A 19,359-nucleotide genomic window follows, 5' to 3' on the forward strand; every position below is an offset into this window, starting at 1 on the left:
TAAGGAGTTCGTTTAGGAGGTGCAAGCGCGCACTGCTTGCTCTTAGAGCTGGTCAAAGACGCCTAGTCTTACTACGATGGCATATAGTCGAGAAATTCGGACGGGCACCGCCGTGGCGGGGTGGCCTAGGGGTTCATGGCGTTAGCCGCGATAGCTAAAGACGCCGGTTCGAATCCGGCCTTCACCACTGGAGGGCTTCGTCACTTTTTCTTTAATATATGACATCTATTATAGTTTTTAATAACACAATGTTAACTTTACTATGCGCTGTATTTATATGTTACATGAATAAAAAAATATTGTGAAATAAGTTTGTTACCGGTCAAGTAATAACACGCCTGTGACACCTAAAAATCGCACTAAAAATACACCCTGAAAATTCAATTCTAACGATCTTTTAATACCATATCATCGAAAAAAGGCGTTGAATTTGTAATAGACACTCTCATATGTCATTCAAGATCGAATGGCAGATCTCTGCAACCAATTAGAAAAGCCCATCCACCACACTTGCAGCTAAACTCCCACTCGAATTAGAATCCCAAAGAACGGTTGGTCTGATAAAGAAGCTCATTACGGCTGAATGGGCGGCGCGCAGATTGCGGTTTACCCGCTTGATGGAATATATTAGCGAGCTGCCCAAGGCGGCGATGCGAGTTTCGGCGGCAACAACGTTTTAGGCGAGACTTTTTGGTCCTATAATGCAAGTAACCTATGTTTAGATTCTTTTGATCCTTAGGTGGAAAGGTTTTGATACCGTAGGTACTTTGGTACCTAGTTTGATATATTAACATGACGCCCGCGGCGGCGCGGCGATGCGAGTTTTTGCGACGACATTCTTAGGAAACATATTGGTCCTATAATATCTCTTGTAAGACGTAACCTTCTTGATTCTTTTGATCCTGAGCATATCCTGAGGTGGAATCGTTTTCATACGGTCATCCGAGGTAAGTTTCGGCAATATTAACAACATTTTCGATGACATTTTAATTATTTTGAACCACAACGCCGGGATCTAGAACTGCTGTAGGCGTTAACATTTCGGCGCTAGTTTTGGGTTGTGTAAACATTTTGGACTTAAAATACATGATCTAAAACCGAAAATCGAAATATTCCGTGAAAATTTGTTATTACGGGCTCTACACGGTCAAAGTCGCGAGCCAAAGCTAGTATCATATAAATACGAGAATCCCGTAGCGTACCGTACTTTAAATCGTTTTGTGAAAATCGAAATATTCCGTGAAAATTTGTTATTACGGGCTCTACACGGTCAAAGTCGCGAGCCAAAGCTAGTATCATATAAATACGAGAATCTCGTAGCGTGGTGTCAATACGCGACACATCACAGCACTCGGCATAGCGCTAATTGCGACTGTGTTTGCGGATCCGCGTCGCATTGTGCGCGTCTTGTTGTGAGCGATGATGATACGCTGTAGATGGGGCACTGCTTTTATAGTTGGGCTTTTATAAAGTATGATTATCTCTGTCTACGTTTGAAATGAGACAGTCATTTGACAAACACTGCACACACACACACACTTGCAAATTAAATTTGCATAAAATTTTTAACTTATTGGAAACGGTTATGGATATAATTTGTGAGCTATCAACAGTGAAGTGTCACATGTTTTATTTTTATTTTATTTTATTATGGCAACAAACAGTCATTACATAGAAAGATACAATAAATAGACTACAGAGAAGACAAACAGTGCCGAAATTTTTTACATGTGATATTATAGAAACATTATAAGAGTTGATACTGAGTGGTAGAGAGATTCATCGTGCAACCCAACGGACAGGTTTACAACATTTAAACTGATAACTGAGTACTTTGTATACATACGTATATGTAATGAATTTTGAAAACCTTCCACTGTCAGTTGAGTTGTCGACGAATCCGAGTAACAGTTTAATTAAATGACAATTTATAGGAAATACTTATTAAATGGAAAGTAGCAAACTGAAGGTTCTTATATCCATAACCGTTTTATAACAAGAAATTACAATCTAAATTTAGCCGTCCTATCGTCCAAGCCAATCTTGTCGATTTTATCTTTCCGATGTTTGTTTCGGACATCAAAGTTTTCCCGAGTTTGGTCTAGTTTTTTTTTAAAGTTTTAATAGTTTACATGTTCGGGAATGTCTTTAGCTTTCTGTTATACAGTTTTACTGTTAACAATACACTAGTAGAGTTTAGTATTGTAATTTTATTCTAAGATATGTACGAGTATGATGTCTCGTCGTGCGAGGTCGATTGATGCTTTACGTCCGTAGGAGTAACCCCTAGAAACCCTACACGTGACCTCCGGGTGGTGCTAAAAGAGCAACAAACCTGGCAGCTGCACTGTTGACACTGTTCCTTCTGAATCTCGCAGCGCACACTGGAAAGAGAGAGCGATGCCTCGTCTGTTTAACTCTTTGCCGGCAGAGGTCACGTAATCGCAGGAAGCTCCGGCCGGGCGCTCACAAAAAGTAAGGATAACTGTACATTAAATATGTTTGAGAAAATCTACTCTAGCATGTATGGTGATATTGGTGCCCCGTCTACCTCGTAATTCTTTGCCGACAGAGGTTACGTAATCGCAGCAATCTCCGGCGGGGCGCGCACAAAAAGAAATGATTAACTGCGCGAATGAACACATCCGTGTTTGCATAGTTACTGAAATATAAAATATGGTTATTGCATTTGTTATATAATTATTATGTACCTACTTGCATGTTTGCTAATAGTGCGATTAGTGTCAGTGCTCTGAAATAGGGTATTTGACTGTATTTAGAATAAATTATTTTACACCATGCATGAAATAAAGTACCAGAAAATTTATAGAGAAACGTAAACAGCAGTTATTTTTAGACACAATTTCTATTTTTAAACGCGTATAAAACTATAAAGAGTAGGTAATTTGATTGTGACGTCGCATGCTAGTGTTTCATATAAATTCCATAGTAGCAAAATCGTTTTGACAGTTCGAAAAAAGAAATGCAGTTGCTAATAAAGATTCTAGGTCTAGGCAGATTTTGTTTTTGAATTTCGAATCTATTCGAATATAATTCGAATTTCGAATAAATCGATATGAATTTGTGTTGTAGCACCCGCGTACTGTGTTTATCTATTACAAAAACCGGCCAAGTGCGAGTCGGACTCGCGCACGAAGGGTTCCGTACCATTACTTGTTGTGTGGGACAAATATTTATATTATTCTGTTTTTAGTATTTGTTGTTATAGCGGCAACAGAAATTACATCATCTGTGAAAATTTCAACTGTCTAGCTATCACGGTTCGTGAGATACAGCCTGGTGACAGACAGACGGACAGACGGACGGACAGACGGACTGACGGACAGCGGAGTCTTAGTAATAGGGTCCCGTTTTTACCCTTTGGGTACGGAACCCTAAAAATACGTCATTGTAGGATAGGTGCTTAATGACTTAAAACCCGTGTACTGGATAACTTTATATACCCAAGTCACAAAGAAATAAACTTTCGAACTCAATACAATTTGTTTCTGCTTTCAAAACGAACGATCCGTGTCTAATTAACCACAGCACAAATAAACCAAAAAAATTGCCCAACCTTAAAAATCTTAATTACAATTGCGATTACAAACTCGTTCATTATTAAACAAGTCCATTATAAGATTCCGCAAATCCTTTTCAAAAATGTTTAAAATCAAACGTCAGGATGGGATTTTTAATTCCCATTAAAGTGGGGATGGGGGGTAATTTTTGTCAATACCGGTCGCAAGGGGCGGTAAATACAATAACTAATCAAAATAAAAGGGTTGCGGCCGCCTCTCTATTAAAAAGTCTGTAAGAATTCCTCTGGAGGGTCGGGTTGACGGCGACGTACACTGCGTTTTTCTATCAAATGTAGTATAAATATAAATAATAAATAAATATTATAGGACATTCTTACACAGATCGATAAGCCCAAGCCCAACGCACGGTAAGCCCAAGGAGGCTTGTTTTATGGGTACTCAGACAACGATATATATAATATATAAATACTTAAATACATACAAAACACCCATGTTTCAGGAACAAATATCTGTGCTAATCACACAAATAAATGCCCTTACAGGGATTCGAACCCAGGACCATCGGCTTCACAGGCAGGGTCACTACCCACTAGGCCAGATCGGTCGTCAATAAAGTAAAACGTCAAACCCGTGACAAAAAATGTTGCCACGGAAGATTCCCCATTATAACAGATACTCAGGACTGTACTGGTTTTCTTTACAACGGAAAGGAGACTGTAACGTCCCATCCTCCCATCCCATCCTCGTCGCCAATGTAACGTCCACTGTTATCGTGAGGGGGCTTGCTAAATAAAACACAGTGTGGTATTTACGTTTACCAGCGGTACGAGTGCTGTCCGCGAGCTGTCTACGCGCGAACTGAGACGGGAGCCGCTATAGCCGGTGTACCGCAGTGAGCATTTATTTATGTATACATTACAGAGACGGTATATGTGTATTGGGGGAGAGGCTGTAAATGTGTGTAGGTCCGCAAGTACCTATGGGCCTTTTTGATATACCAATGATAGTTTTTAGATTAGTTTTAACTTACCAGGGGCTTTTATCATCTCGCTGACAATTGACACCTGACACTGACATATTCATATCCATTTCCAGGTCGGTAAGTACAAGTTGTACCTAGCTTCAATATTTACTTATTGGACCGGCAATATTACGGCAAATTGTCACTATTTGGTACAGGAATTGTCCTGTAACTAATCTTAGGGCGCATAACTAGGAGGTGCGAAGAACTTGCTATATGCAAAAAATTGTACAAAGATGAGTGTTTCGAGGTGTGTGGCATCAGGGATTGCGACACAAATGTCAATATAATATGTTGTTACCGTAATCCAATTGATGCAAATTATGATAGTTTCATGAACCGACTTGAACAGATCTTGGAACACTTTTTTAACAAGGATTGTGTCATTTGTGGAGACTTTAATATCAACCTGCTGAAAGAAGACAAAAAAACTGCTGACTTTCTATCCTTGTTAGCCTCATATAACTTTAGACATTTAATATCGACTGTTACATTTACACGAAATGAGGCTAATTCATGTTTGGACAACATCTTGACCAATTTACCAGCTCAACGAGTGCCCACACCATTAGTGGATCATAATGGTCTGGCCGATGGACACGCAGCCATTCTAAGCACTTTTACTACTGTCAAAGATATCAAACATGAGACTGGAAAAAAACACATTTGGAAGACAGTAAGAAAATCTAGTCATAATACTAAACTGCAATTCCGACAGAAACTCGAAGCTGAAGATTGGTTAAATAAGGGAGTTAATTGTTTTATTGATAAATTTAACCATATATTTAGAGAATGTTTTAAAAAAAAGGAAATTAAAGTACCATTAAGTAAATGTTGTAAAATAAATTGGGTAACGAAGGGTATCAGGGTATCAAGTACCATGAAACGTATACTTGTAACCCACAAAAAAGCCAACTCAGACTCAATAGAAGAGTATAGGAAGAGATATGTTAATATTTATAACCGGGTTATTCGGAATGCAAAAAGATTGGCAGTACAGTCACAAATAGAAAAATCAAAAGACTCTTGTAAGGAAATTTGGAAAGTAGTGCAGAAATCCAGAAACAAGGCTGCAGAAAGTTCGGAAGAGAACCTAACTTTAAAAATAGAATCGGAAAACGGAAAAGTAAAAATGATAAATGACCCTGAAAGAGTATGTGCTATTTTTGTAGAACAATTTACACAAAAATGTGATACAACGGATGCTTCATATCATGCTATGTCTCTAATGAATTCCCACACCCCAAAAGTAGATAAAGACATGCCACTTGACAGGGTTTATCCGGCAGAAATTAATTTTATCGTTAAACAGCTTAAACCTAAAACTTCTTGCGGATATGATGAATTACCTATTGCCATTTTCAAAGATAATATTGATATTCTTGCTGAACCACTAGCCCATTTTTTCAATCAATGTCTAGACACTGGTACCTTCCCAGATCAGTTTAAAGTGGCAAAGGTAATACCGGTCCATAAAAAAGGTTCCAAATCGGATCCTAAAAATTACAGGCCAATTTCTATACTGCCAACACTATCCAAATTACTGGAAAGAATTATGAAGGATAGGTTAACTAAACACCTATACCTAAACAAAATACTATCGGCAAGGCAGTTTGCTTATCAAAAAAGTAGGGGCACAAAGGAAGCGATTGGTACTCTGATTGGGGACATAGTTCATCAATTGAATACTAAAAAAAAGGTAGCGGGCTTGTTTCTGGACCTGAGCTCTGCATTTGACTTAGTGGACCATAACATCCTACTGGATAAACTGGAATTCTATGGAGTCAGAGGCAACGTATTAGCTTTGTTTCGATCTTACCTTCAGAACAGGAATCAATTTGTTGAAATAAAATGGTCTCTTGATAACAAAGAAACGACTCATAGATCCAAAATGACAAGACTTACAAGGGGTGTACCGCAGGGCTCCATCTTGGGTCCAATCTTTTTCATCCTTTTCACCAACGATTTAATCGACTACATGAACAGTCAACTCTCAAATAGCCAGTTAGTGATTTTTGCTGATGACACTAATGCGGTAATATCTGCTGATAACGTCACAGAACTCAATAATAGAGTAAATAAGGCATTGGAACTTTTTCATACCTGGTTTAGTACCAATAAATTAAAATTAAACAGCAATAAAACTAATGCCCTGCTGTTTACAACAACCGCTAATAGTAAAGATAGGCTGCACTTATTATCTAATGGATCCAACATCCAGCAAGTGCAGTCTGTGAAATTTCTTGGCGTATTTATAGATTCTAACTTAAATTGGAAATATGAGCTATCCGCAGTGGTAGGTTCAATAAGTTCAGCCTGCTACGCACTCAGAAGCCTAAGAGACGAAATAAAATTGGCCCAACTCATTATGGTTTACTATGCGTTAGTCGAATCGAGATTAAGATATAGTGTTAAGTTCTGGGGTAACAGCTACCAATACAATTGTCATTCGGCTTTTGTGGCCCAGAAAAGGGCTATTAGAGTAATAGCACGAATATCGCAGCTGACGTCCTGTAGGAATTACTTCTCTGAGTTTGGAATTCTGACTGTACCCAGCCTGTACATTCTTATAGTGCTATGTGATTTGGTAAAGTCCTTGAACGAGATTGAAAACATAGAGAAACGGGAAGCTCGTCTAGCTTCAAGAAGAAAGGACTTGCCACTGACTGTCAGATCAAATCTCAAGGTATTTAAGCACTCAGCAGGTCACCAGGCTATTGTCCTATTTAACAAATTGCCAATTGATTTGAAGTCGCTCACAAATGCCAACTTGTTCAAAAATAAATTAAAAGCTTTTCTACTCAAGAAATGCTTCTATTCAGTGGAGGAATATTTATTGGATGACGATACAAGATATTAGTTAATTACGCTAGTTTTGTATACAATAGACATATATGACATTATTTATATAAATTGTATTCGCACTTGTAATTGTAATAATATGTTTATAATGAATAAGTTAAAAATGAAATGTATATAATTATTTAAAATAATGAGCATGGATTATTGTATAATATTTAATTTTAACTATTTAATGTAATTTTTTAATTAGGTTAAGTTAATTATAATAGAAATTCAAACACAATGTTTATTGTTATACTGAATAAATATATGAATATGAATATGTCACCTTTGTGAAACAGGTGCCAATGACGCTGTTATAGTTTTGCCGAGGTTTTCAAATTTTACGGTTATTTATTCGTAATATTTATTTCTCTGGTTAAGTCAGTGCACGTCGCGCCTAACCCCATTTTTCCTGAAGTTGCCGCCCCGCTAATGGCCGCCGCGGTGCCGTCGATTCAAGCCATAATTTATTATACTTAGCCCGATGTTTTTTCAATTTCAATTACGATGCTTTTGCACCGGGAAAATGTACTTTGCTAGCTTACCTACTTATAAAAACTTATGCTGTTATGGGTGTCCGACTCTTTGGAACAGTTTATAGATAATTTTTTAGGGTTACGTACCCACAGGGTAAAAACGGGACCCTATTCCTAAGACTCCTCTGTCCGTCTGTCTGTCTGTCACCAGGCTGTATGTCATGAACCGTGATAGCTACAGTTGAAATTTTCACAGATGTATTTCTGTTGCCGCTATAACAACAAATACTAAAAACAGAATAAAACAAATATTTAAGTCCCACACAACAAGTAATGGTACGGAACCCTTCGTGCGCGAGTCCGACTCGCACTTGGTCGATTTTTTTTCATTTCGTGATAACAAATAATACATACCTACTACAAATTAAGTACTACTACCTATTCAGTAGTCATCGTAAACATTACATTTGTATAAAAATATGACATGACGTTTATCGGGGTAGGTATTTCCACACTTGTCTCTGCAAAGTCGTTGTAATATTACTATAGTTATGCGAGGGTCGTTTCTCACTGGAACAATAGGCAGAGAGACTCATAGTGTATTTTTCTTACGCTAGTATCATAAAGGAATGAATATCGTTTTTAGGATTCCGTACCCAAAGGGTAAAAAAGGGACCTTATTACTAAGACTCCGCTGTCCGTCTGTCCGTCTGTCTGTCACCAGGCTGTATCTCATGAACCGTGATAGCTAGACAGTTGAAATTTTCACAGATGATGTATTTCTGTTGCCGCTACAACAACAAATACTAAAAAGTACGGAGCCCTCGGTCGGCGAGTCCGACTCGCACTTGTCCGGTTTTTTTAATTGGTATGCCAGTTTATCACATCCACACAAAAGTAAAATGTTGGAACGAAACTGCTAAACGTCCACCAATCTCATTTACGCTTAGTAAATCCAAGCAATCAGCGCTCTTGTCCATCGCGAGCCAGCACTTTAGCGGCGCTGCGCCGGTCGCGTGCGCTGCGCGGCCGTATTCTGACGCTAACTGCAGTAGAACTGCTATGGAATCATAAGAAGTTGAAGCTGTGTCGGTAGTTAAGAATTGTGCACCCACCCTAGATTATTAATAAACAGTCTTGAAGTCCAACTCGAGTATCATTGACGACTACCCTGACAGAAGCGTCGCTGCACACAGTAAACTCTTGGAATAGAACGCTAAACGTCCACCAATCTCATTTTCACACTTCCCCTTTGTGATTAAATTCTGATTCGGCTAGCCAAAGATTATCTGGAATAAATCGCTCTGTAACGAGAAGTCCGGCTGTTGTCGGCCTCTAAAATCAATTGATTTTACTGAATCTGTATGTTTTACGCAATAAATAGTATTCTATCTACTATCTAATGTCGTTTTGAAAATATGTTTCTATAAGTACTTATAAGTACTTATATCGATTAGAGAACTGTTCTCAAGAGAGGAAGTATATAATTACCTGGATCCAAAGGAACTTCCATATTATTTGGTTTCGGATTACAAAACCGAGGCACGTTTACTTTAAGATTGGTTTAAAGTACAGTCAGCTGCAGAGATAGTAGACCCCCCTGCAAACAAATTTATACACAGGGGGTCAGTTATCTCTGTAGCGGACTGTACATATTAAAATGATACTAAATGATACTACAAAAAAAAGCTGTGACATTAAACATTGTACATTGTAGTAGGAAGCCAACAATAGGAGCTCTCATAGGTACTAAGGTTACTTTTTTTTTTTACAGAAGCGGAGGTTCTTACTAACTAGTGCAATAATTAATTACTTACACATTAACGTACGTTATGAGGTTACGAGGATAGGAAGTACGTGATGTAGATCTCTAATAAGAAAGAAGTGTTTTAAAATGATTAAAAACAAACATGGTTAATTTTCTACCAAAGTCAAAACCGTTTTAAAACTTGCTCATCCACTAAAACATCCACAGAACTCCTATCACACTCGTTTTATTTCGCGCTCTTCAGAATACTCCCTCGCAAAGGGAGGTCCAGCGCGAGTTAACAGCGAGTAAATTTATTACATGGGCGTGAATACCCATTTTTGTGCTCGCACTCGGTAATAGATGCTAATAACCCTCCCCTCCCCCCCCTATACTGGTCTATACCAGTTATAGACTTAGGGTGGTGAGGAGCTTTATTCTGAGATTATTTAGGAGATTAGGAGTAGTGCGAAGGGATTTTTAGAAGATGTTTTGTTAGAAGTTTTGGATTAATGGAAGTTATATGATATAGAAATAATATTTTCTTTTATACTTGATTCTTCTAGAAATTAAAAATACTTAGTTACGGTCAAGCATGTTAGTTAACTAAGATCAAATGAGCTATATTTTACTATAGTCTACCCAAGGTGTCATTGCATTTCATTCGTCTCGTTGAAGGAACTAATAGAAATTATACTTACAATATTAAATTATTATCAAAATGTGTTGGTGTTTGATAAACACATGGTACAGAATACAAGATAAGGTTATATGTGTCTTAGGTATAATTACCTATAGAAAAATAAAGAAAATCCATGTAATCACTTGGTTGTCTGTCTTTGTGTCATTACGAGCACAAAAAATGGGCTCGAATATAAAAATCAACCAAGTATGTGCTCAAGTCAATGTGTCCTAACCTCCAACAGAATTGCTCAACATACCCTTAGCTTATCAAAATAAATAATTCAGTCTCAAACCGACGCCTGGCGATCCATTCGCGATCCGCTCTTATAATCCGGATGACGGACCGCGCGCCGTCGCGCCGCGGACGTGGAAAAATCTCACCCTAACCGAATAACCCCTTCGACACCACTGATAAAATTTTAATACGAATAACCGTTAGAAAAAGTAGCCGTATCCTGCTCTGCAGTGTTGTAAAAAACAGAGACAGACTGATGTGGTTTAAGCTTGAGAGTTGTAAGGAACACAAGATAGCTAGGAGGATTTTTCTGTAGCAGGGGGTAAGGTTAGCGCTCGTTTCCGATTGGCCGCCTCCCCGGAAGGATATGACCTATAGTTTTTCTTCTTAAGAACTTCCTCCGTCCATTGTCGGTGTGATTTACGACTAGGCGGGGGGGCACGATTGATGATTGCCAGTATCCGGCTCGCAATCACATCTGCCGAGCTCCGAGCAATTTCCCCACATATTCGTTTACTTGGCGCATTATAGGGGCACTCTTTCCGAGGCTGAGTGTTATTGCCTCTATTATGAGAGGGCTTAAGAGGGTAGGCAAGGCTTATACGGTTTACGTAATCAATGGTATTATGGGTTTGATGAATGTTGAAGCGCCTTGGATGGAATGATTGTCTGGTTTTCGACGTCGTTATTAATTTTAGTTGGAACGCCGGTATTTGATTCTTATTACTGTTAATAAGCTGTTTAACATTTCTGAATGATGGCATTTTGAAAATAATTAATAAAAAATAAAGAAAGGTACATTTTCAAACACCTATTGAGAAAATCAAAATTTCGTAATCTGCCTCGCTATCACTTTTGCACATTCGAGCGATAGAGAGGCAAAAGACGAAAGAATATCATATCAATCAAATGTACGTTAAAACATTGTAAGCTGTTCAAGTACTTTGAAGACAAAAAAAATTGCAATGGAAACTGGTGTCGAAAAAAATTACAACAAAAAAGACGTGTTTTATTGCTATTACACCTTATTGCTATCCTATTTCATTATGAGTTATTAAAATACTATTATTAATTGCTAACAATACAAACTTTTTTTTAACAGTTCATGCTAACTTTAACTTTTACTATTAGTCAATTTAACTAAAGGATGGATTTCTAACAGTTTTTTATCGTTAACGATTCACTTACGTACTTTTAAATTCGTGTTCTCTATTCCCTAATAACCGGCACATTACACTGGTAACCGTATGATGGCGCCGCAGTCTTTATGGCATTATTCGAATTTGGAAAACGAACCACCCACCGCCCCGCGGGCAATCCAACCCTATTTGTTGCCAGTTCTAAACATCAAATCGAAACGAAGCATAGAGAACGGATGCGCGATTTATTCTTTTTTTTGAAAAAATGGTTTTAATGCGCAAAAGCGAATTAAACTTTGGGGTTTGGAAAAGTTTTATGGACTCACTTCTCTGATAACAAGTAAAAGAATGCTTGACCATAATAAATTATAACGTTAAATTAAGAAACATATAAAGGTAAGGTCAAGTCAAACTGAGCCCACGTAACGCAACGTATGGAATGCATTTTGAAATCTGGACCCTGAAATTTGTTTGCTTAGAAACATACTTGTCATGCGTTGCGTTTCGTGGGCTCAGTTTGTCCACTTTGTCCCTACCTTAAATGTAATATATCGAACAAAAAACTTACCTACCTGCAAATTTATTTTTCCCTTCACTAGCTCGGAAAGCCGTCTTTTATCCTTTAAAACAAGCGGGGAAAAACGCATTTTATTCACTAGTGGGGAAAATAATTTGACCTTGGATGGAGCGTGTTTTAGCTTTTAACAGATAACAAAACGTAAAACGCTCATAATAATGGTTCGTTAGATATTAATTATCATTAAATAAATGGTTTGAGAATTTAATAAACAATACCAAATTTAGCTTTATTTAATGATTTTAAGTCATAAACCTTAAATTCCATAAGAAACATTTGTTTTTTCAAATTAAAAATATTATTATTATTTATTTTTGTTTTTTTAAATGATGTTGAATGTAATTCTGAACGGACAAGTTGAGTCGATGCAATTTCAAAACGCATCGTCAGAAATGTCAACATTGTCAACAAATAATTTCTCACCGACTCCGACACGTATAAATACATAACTTCCAGAGCTTTCTGTTATAATATCGTATTATCGTAAAAAAAAAGAGTGATTCCAGTGATGAAAATGATCTAACTCCTGTGGATGTTGCACTTTTCTCGCTATAGTGAGGGGAAAAGTTTTGTGTTACACACGGGTGCAAATGTATTTTACTTCTCGTATGTTGAAACACTCGCTACGCTCAGGATTCTATTTTAGAACCACTCGCTTGCTCGTGTTTCAATTCCACATTCGCGGGTAAAATACAACTTTGCACCCTTGTATAACAAATAACTATTTTTACACATCTTACACCCTCGGACAAAGTAAAGGGATTCTTCATGAATTCACATTGCATAAATTTATTTGTAAATAACGATTTCAATGTTCTTTAGGTAAAATATTCGGTGGACTTCAATACAAGATCACGTTTTTTATATACTTAATTTATTTATTTATTTATCCGTTATTGCACAAAAGAAAGAAAAAAAAGGTGGTGTAGCAGTACTGTAATGAAATTCAATATATTATTCAAAAAATTACTCCAAATTCCATTACAATCCCCACATCTAAAACCTATTCTCGCCCAGTCGGCAAAAGGGAGCCGTTATTGCATAAATTCTTTTTCCGAACGAATTCATTTGTGGAACATGGTGAAATTTGAATTTAGAACGTTCCCGGGCGAGCGGCAAATTGTGAATTAGAGAGCCGCGGGCGCACTCGCTTGTTAGCTAGTTTTTACACTGGAAACCCTTTGTGCGGGATTGCATCAATGCAGCTTATTTAGACTTCGCGGCGAGATTGTAACGAATCACACTATTTATTTAGGATATATCTATGCGCTAATTTGGGATATATCTGTGAAATGAAAATTAAAAAAAGTGCACTTTGCCTGCCTAGGCCTGCAATTTTGTATGAAATTTCATTAAAGACCTCTAGTCTAGCCGCGCCTGAAACCTGACACTTCGCAGCCTATTTTAAAGAAAAATATTATCAATATTTCATTGCATGTTTGAGAAAAATATATTTATCCTGCAACCGCAAGCGATTGAAACATAGTTTCCATCAGTTTTTCATTAGACTTATCATTCTGTATTTGAACGAGTTGAAACTAAAAACTAATTTATTATGAAATATGATTTTACCAACGCACTGGAGTTAAATATTTTGAAATGCAATTTCCACGAAATTGGGAAATTTGAGGTTGAAAATAGTTTTTACGAATGTAATATTTTAATTTACCCCTTTGCAACACTTTTGTGGGAAATTGGTGGTTTTCTTTCCCACTCGTGGCTTTTAAACTAAGTTCGGTTTCAGTTTCTATAAAAAATAAGTCTATGTCCTACATAAAACCGCACTATATTGGTGACGAATCGTATCGTCACTGACGATGGCTTCTATTTATGTAATGTACCTACGGAATTTTCCAACGAGTCCATCCTAGACGCCATCTCTTACCGATCTTCTCAACTTGCTCTTACCGACCTTTCCCTTCCTATTGCACAAGCGACATGACCGATATATAATTGACGACCGGTCTGATGGCCTAGCGGTTAGTGACCCTGCCTGTGAAGCCGATGGTCCCGGGTTCGATTCGAACCTTCTGTACCTAGTAATATTTTTTGTTTTGTGGTGATGAGCACAGATATTTGTTCCTGAGTCTTGGGTGTTTTCTATGTATTTGTATATTATGTACCTATATCGTTGTCTGAGTACCCACAACACAAGCCTTCTTGAGCTTACTGTGGGACTTAGGCAATCTGTGTAAGAATGTCCTACTACAATATTTATTTATTTACATATAAGTATAATAGTTAGTTGTTTTACAAAGGGTCAAAGTTGTTGTTTAATCGCTCGTGCTAATATTGATACCCGGGCAAGCGAAAGATTCCAAAATTGAACCACGAGCCTAGTGGAACACAAAATTTTACACCACACCAATGTGAGGAAAATACTAACCGTAAAATATCAAACAAAATCAAACCAAGTTATTAAATATTTATCATTTAAAAGTCAATTCTACTAGCCAACAAAAGGAAACAACTCAAAATTTGCATCAGATTACTTTGCCCCACATGTGGATAAAAAGCAACTTTCTTATCGGTTTTTGAACAATTAAGAGAGCCTTTACCTGCTGGTATGGTGAAAAAATATTTTCCATTAAGTAAATATACCTACAGGGAAGAAAGTAGGGACTACGTTTGATATTTGTTGTGCCGATATCTTCCGGCGGACTGATAGTCATTGGGGCCCTTAAGGCGGTTCCCTGAGCCAGAAGGCGAAAACTCCTTATATGATCATATTTTTCTAAGAGACGTTGATATTCGTTATATACGTGGAAAAAATATATGTAGTTCTTGATTATATTATCTTTAATTTATAAGCTTCCGATACACGAATTATGACACTTCGCTCGCCTTGATTAATTTCCAAAGTAACCTCTAACTAGGACTTTTTAATCCAACTTTACTCGGTTATTTATCATGTGGCACTATAAACAAAAAAAAAGAAGAAAAAACCGACAAAATTCGATCAAAATTAACACTTGGCGCGCATGGTCTTTCCCGTTCTCTCTTGCGAAATGTGACAGTGATAGCGGCAAACCGATGGAACGGCCTTACTGAGCATGTACACCGTTTCATAGCCGCCGGCGGACACATCGCAGTACTCGTTAACGCCATATGTCTCTACTATGCCATTAATTGCAACAACACACAACATTTTGATGGTTAAGTCTGGAGAATAACGCCCAGAATAGTGTGGAGAACAATTAGGTACTTTATTAAGAAGAAGGTCTATTAAAGTCTAAGTGCCTGAAACTAGTCTTACGGTTTCCAATACATCTGAGTAGATAAGTTTTTTAGCTTGCTTGATAAACTTTTGTGTATCTGAAAATAGGTATATAATCACACATAATCCGAGAAAGTTACGGAGAATAGGTAATGTACTTACATTGCCCTGGATTACACCTCAATCCGTTCATACGGTGCGGTTCAAACAAGCTACGACCAAATATATTATTTGATATATACCCTTTAACTGGCAGCATTTCTCAGCTAAGTTTGGTTTTTGGTTATTAAATGTTTTTTATTTCAAAATAAATATACAATATACAAGGTAATATGCTGTACACTAAACCAAGCACTTACAAATCACGAATATATTTAAAATTACTTTCTTAGGCTAAACACCTTTAAAACGTTAGGTCTCAGTTAAGTAATCTTCATTTCAACGTTTTTATCCGCAACCATTATCAGATTTACCAGTTTATCCAATCTTCATCACATAATAAAGACATTTTCGCCATAACAGTATTACCGTTTACGACGTTACCTCGTAATTTCCATTTCGGTCCGCATTACAAGGATTACAGTCCCAAAGTCCCAATTTACAACCCTCGCACTATTATTGTAACTAATCTTGTCACTAAACAAACATAACACCAACTGCCAACCATTCCAAATTAATCTTTACTACCTTGGAATAAAGTCCTTGCCAATTTTCATATAAAAACTGGTAATCCCTAGTCCGATTAGGAGTTCCAAATTCAAATAGGCTCAAATAATGCGGTTCGAAATTTAAACACGCGTATAATTTAAAAAAATTGGAAGCCATGTGCATAGCCGACGGCTAATTTTTTCAGGCAGTGCGGGGTTGTTAAATAAGCGTTAATATGAATGGATATATTTAAGTTTTTCATATTATGCTACGTTATTTATAGTAATTTAAACTTTGAAGTCATTGTAGTTAAGTGCAATTTAAAACTGAATGTATTGATGAGATGCGAGCTTGCGAAAGTGTTGTCCCGAAATGTATTCATGAGAGGGTTGGATAATAAACGTTTTATTGACTCGATCATCTGTCACAATCTAGGTATACTTGTCAAGATTGCGGTTCACTTTCCTTAGCTCACAATGCATAGAATTTCGTAAGATTTTGATTATTTTTGATTCACTCTTGACCGATTGTTGGGTACTGCAGTACATATTTTGTTTTATAATCACTTAATCAGTTTTACCGTTAGAAATATCAAATACAAAAATGTACAAAAGCCATAGTTTCTTATATGACGGTGTCCAATCTATTTGCTCTACTAAACAGTGTTTGCTTATGTTGGATTTTTGTAGAATTTTGAAAAATCCTGTTTTCATTTTTCACTGCTAAGTTACATTCTTAGCGATACATCGTTGCCGATAATATGGGTTATCCGTTATGTATTGACATAGAGTAACTTATACTAGAGCGGTACTGTCATAGTAAATTTTGTAACCCCAGTAAATTCACTGCCATCTGTCGACACACTTTAAAACGAAAAATAAAGATTTATAAAAATACGATAGAATGTATTTAAATATAGATAAATGATTTTTTTTATTTGTCTTAATTATTTTCATGATTTTGACCCATGTTCTTTCACTGATATGCGTTAAAATTGTTAAATAACAAACGAAACCGTCAACGCCATCTATACGACTGTAGGCCAAAACTAGTAGCGCCCTCTGAACGAGAATCAAATTTTCTTTATTTTCAAGGCACGTTTAGTTAGTTAGTTAGTTAGTTTTGCTGGGCATTTTCCGCAACTCGACATCCAATGTGCCTATTTTGCGTAAAACGAGGTAGCGCTACTCTAACCACCCCAGCTCCTCCACGAAGCCTAGCAAGGTCTTCAGGTTGCTAGTAGCTTCCTTTAGTGTGCATGGATTTCCTAGGTATTTGCTCCTATATACTTCTACCTGTTTACAGTCTAGGAGAATATGTTTTGTTGTTTCTTCTTCTGCCATGCACGCTCTGCACATGGGGCTGTCCGTTTTACCCATAATATGTAGGTGTTTGTTTAGTGTGTTATGTCCTGTTATTAATCCTACTATTTTACGTAGTTGGCTTCTTGGTGTTTTCAGTAATATTTTGGTAAGTTTGTGGTTCAGTTCCGGTAGAATTTCTTTGGTTTGCCTGCATGTCTTCATTTCATTCCAGTACTTGTTGTGCAGTTGTCTGTGATGTTGTTCTAGCTGGTTGTGTATGTAGGATATTGGTAGAGGCATAATTGGCTCGGGTCCATATGCCGGTGTTTCTGAACCTTTCCTGGCCAGTTCATCCGCTGCATCGTTTCCTCTTGATCCACTATGCCCCTTTATCCATTGTACTCTTACTTTGTTGCCTTCTTTGCTCACTTCAGTGAGGCTCCGATGGCATTCAAGTATAAGCTCTGAGGTAAGTTTGTCGCTGCATAGCGCTTGTAGTACCGATTTACTGTCTGACAGTATTAGTATGGTTTCGTGTTTCACTTGTCGTCTTGTAATAGCATTGCAAGCTTCTATTATTCCTACACATTCAGCTTGGAATACCGTATTGTGTTCACCAAGGGGTTTTGTGATGTGAATGTTCAGGTCCTCTGAGAAGACACCACATCCTGTCCCTTCGTTTGTTTTTGAGCCATCTGTGAATATTCTTAGGTTTGTTTGGTTTAGTCCTTCTTTCGGATCTTCTGTTAAGGATATGGCGTAATCTTTCCAGAAGATCATAGTTTTTGGTATTTTGTCGATAGGCGCTTCCAGCATGGGCATTTTTGAGATCGTATTTTCATAGATCTTCTTGTGCGATGAGCTGAAAGATGTCCATAGGTTTAGATTCTTCAAACGAAGAGCTGTGGCAGCCGCTTCTTTCTGTATGTACATGTGTAGTGGCAGGAGTCCTAGCATTATTTCTAGAGCTGCAGTCGGAGTAGTTCTCATGCAGCCCGTTGCAGCCACACATGCTAGTCTTTGTGTTTTATTTAGTTTGTCTATTACTGTGGTTAGCTGGGTGCGGGGCCACCATACAACCGCGCACGTTTATTCCTTAGACTGTATCCATCTATTACGGAGTTATATCTATCTTTGGTATTGATAAAGCTTCATAACGGTGAAACGACGTGTCCTATGCTTCCATTATAGTTCGTGTCTTTGATTTCATACATTATAGTATCGCTGGTCACAAAAATTGTATATAAAATTTAGGTACACTGTTTGTTAAATGCCTATAGTCAGTTTTTAAAACACCTACCCCGTTTTTCCAAAAACTTTCTCGGTAAACTTTTGCCTCTTTCTAACAAACAATAATTTTAAAATGACGGAAAAAGACAAACGATTATCAACAGCATATATATGAGAGACTTTTACTGTTTAGGAATGAATAACGCCGTACGTACTACTTTGATTTAGACCTCTCTATCCCTTATTATCATTGAATCCAACATGTCAGATGACGCCGCTGAGGTCATTTATCGTCATATGGTTGATAAATAACCCTTCCGCGGTCAGTGACTGTGTTGATGGGTTAGGGCGGATATTTCGTGCGTTTACTTTTTAGGATTCTATAATAGTCAATAAGGAACGCTTTTAGTTTCGCTGTCATTCCGCCTGTGCGCGAATTAGTGCTAAAGTTAAAATTAGCTATTATTGTACAGTCAAGGGCATAAATATATATACATTCCAAAAGTTTCAAAAATATGTGTACGCTCTTACACCTTAGATAATAAAGTCGTGTTCACATATTTTTGAGCCATTTGTATGGATCGATATTTTTGCCTTCGACTGTAATGATTTTTTTTTTAAGTAGTGAAATAAAAACGTGAATAAAGATTTTAGGATACATCCTTTCCTATACGGAGTATTCTTTTCCTTCAACT

At 37.3% G+C, this 19,359-nt stretch overlaps 1 protein-coding gene across 1 annotated transcript in view; it reads left to right on the forward strand.

Moving 5' to 3' along the window:
* Window positions 1-19,359, forward strand: part of LOC134746846 (chromosome transmission fidelity protein 18 homolog) — a 58,227-nt gene that overhangs the window by 19,002 nt on the left and 19,866 nt on the right. The window lies entirely within an intron of this gene.

Source organism: Cydia strobilella, chromosome 13, assembly GCF_947568885.1.
Source record: "Cydia strobilella chromosome 13, ilCydStro3.1, whole genome shotgun sequence".
Taxonomy (NCBI): Eukaryota; Metazoa; Arthropoda; class Insecta; order Lepidoptera; family Tortricidae; genus Cydia; species Cydia strobilella.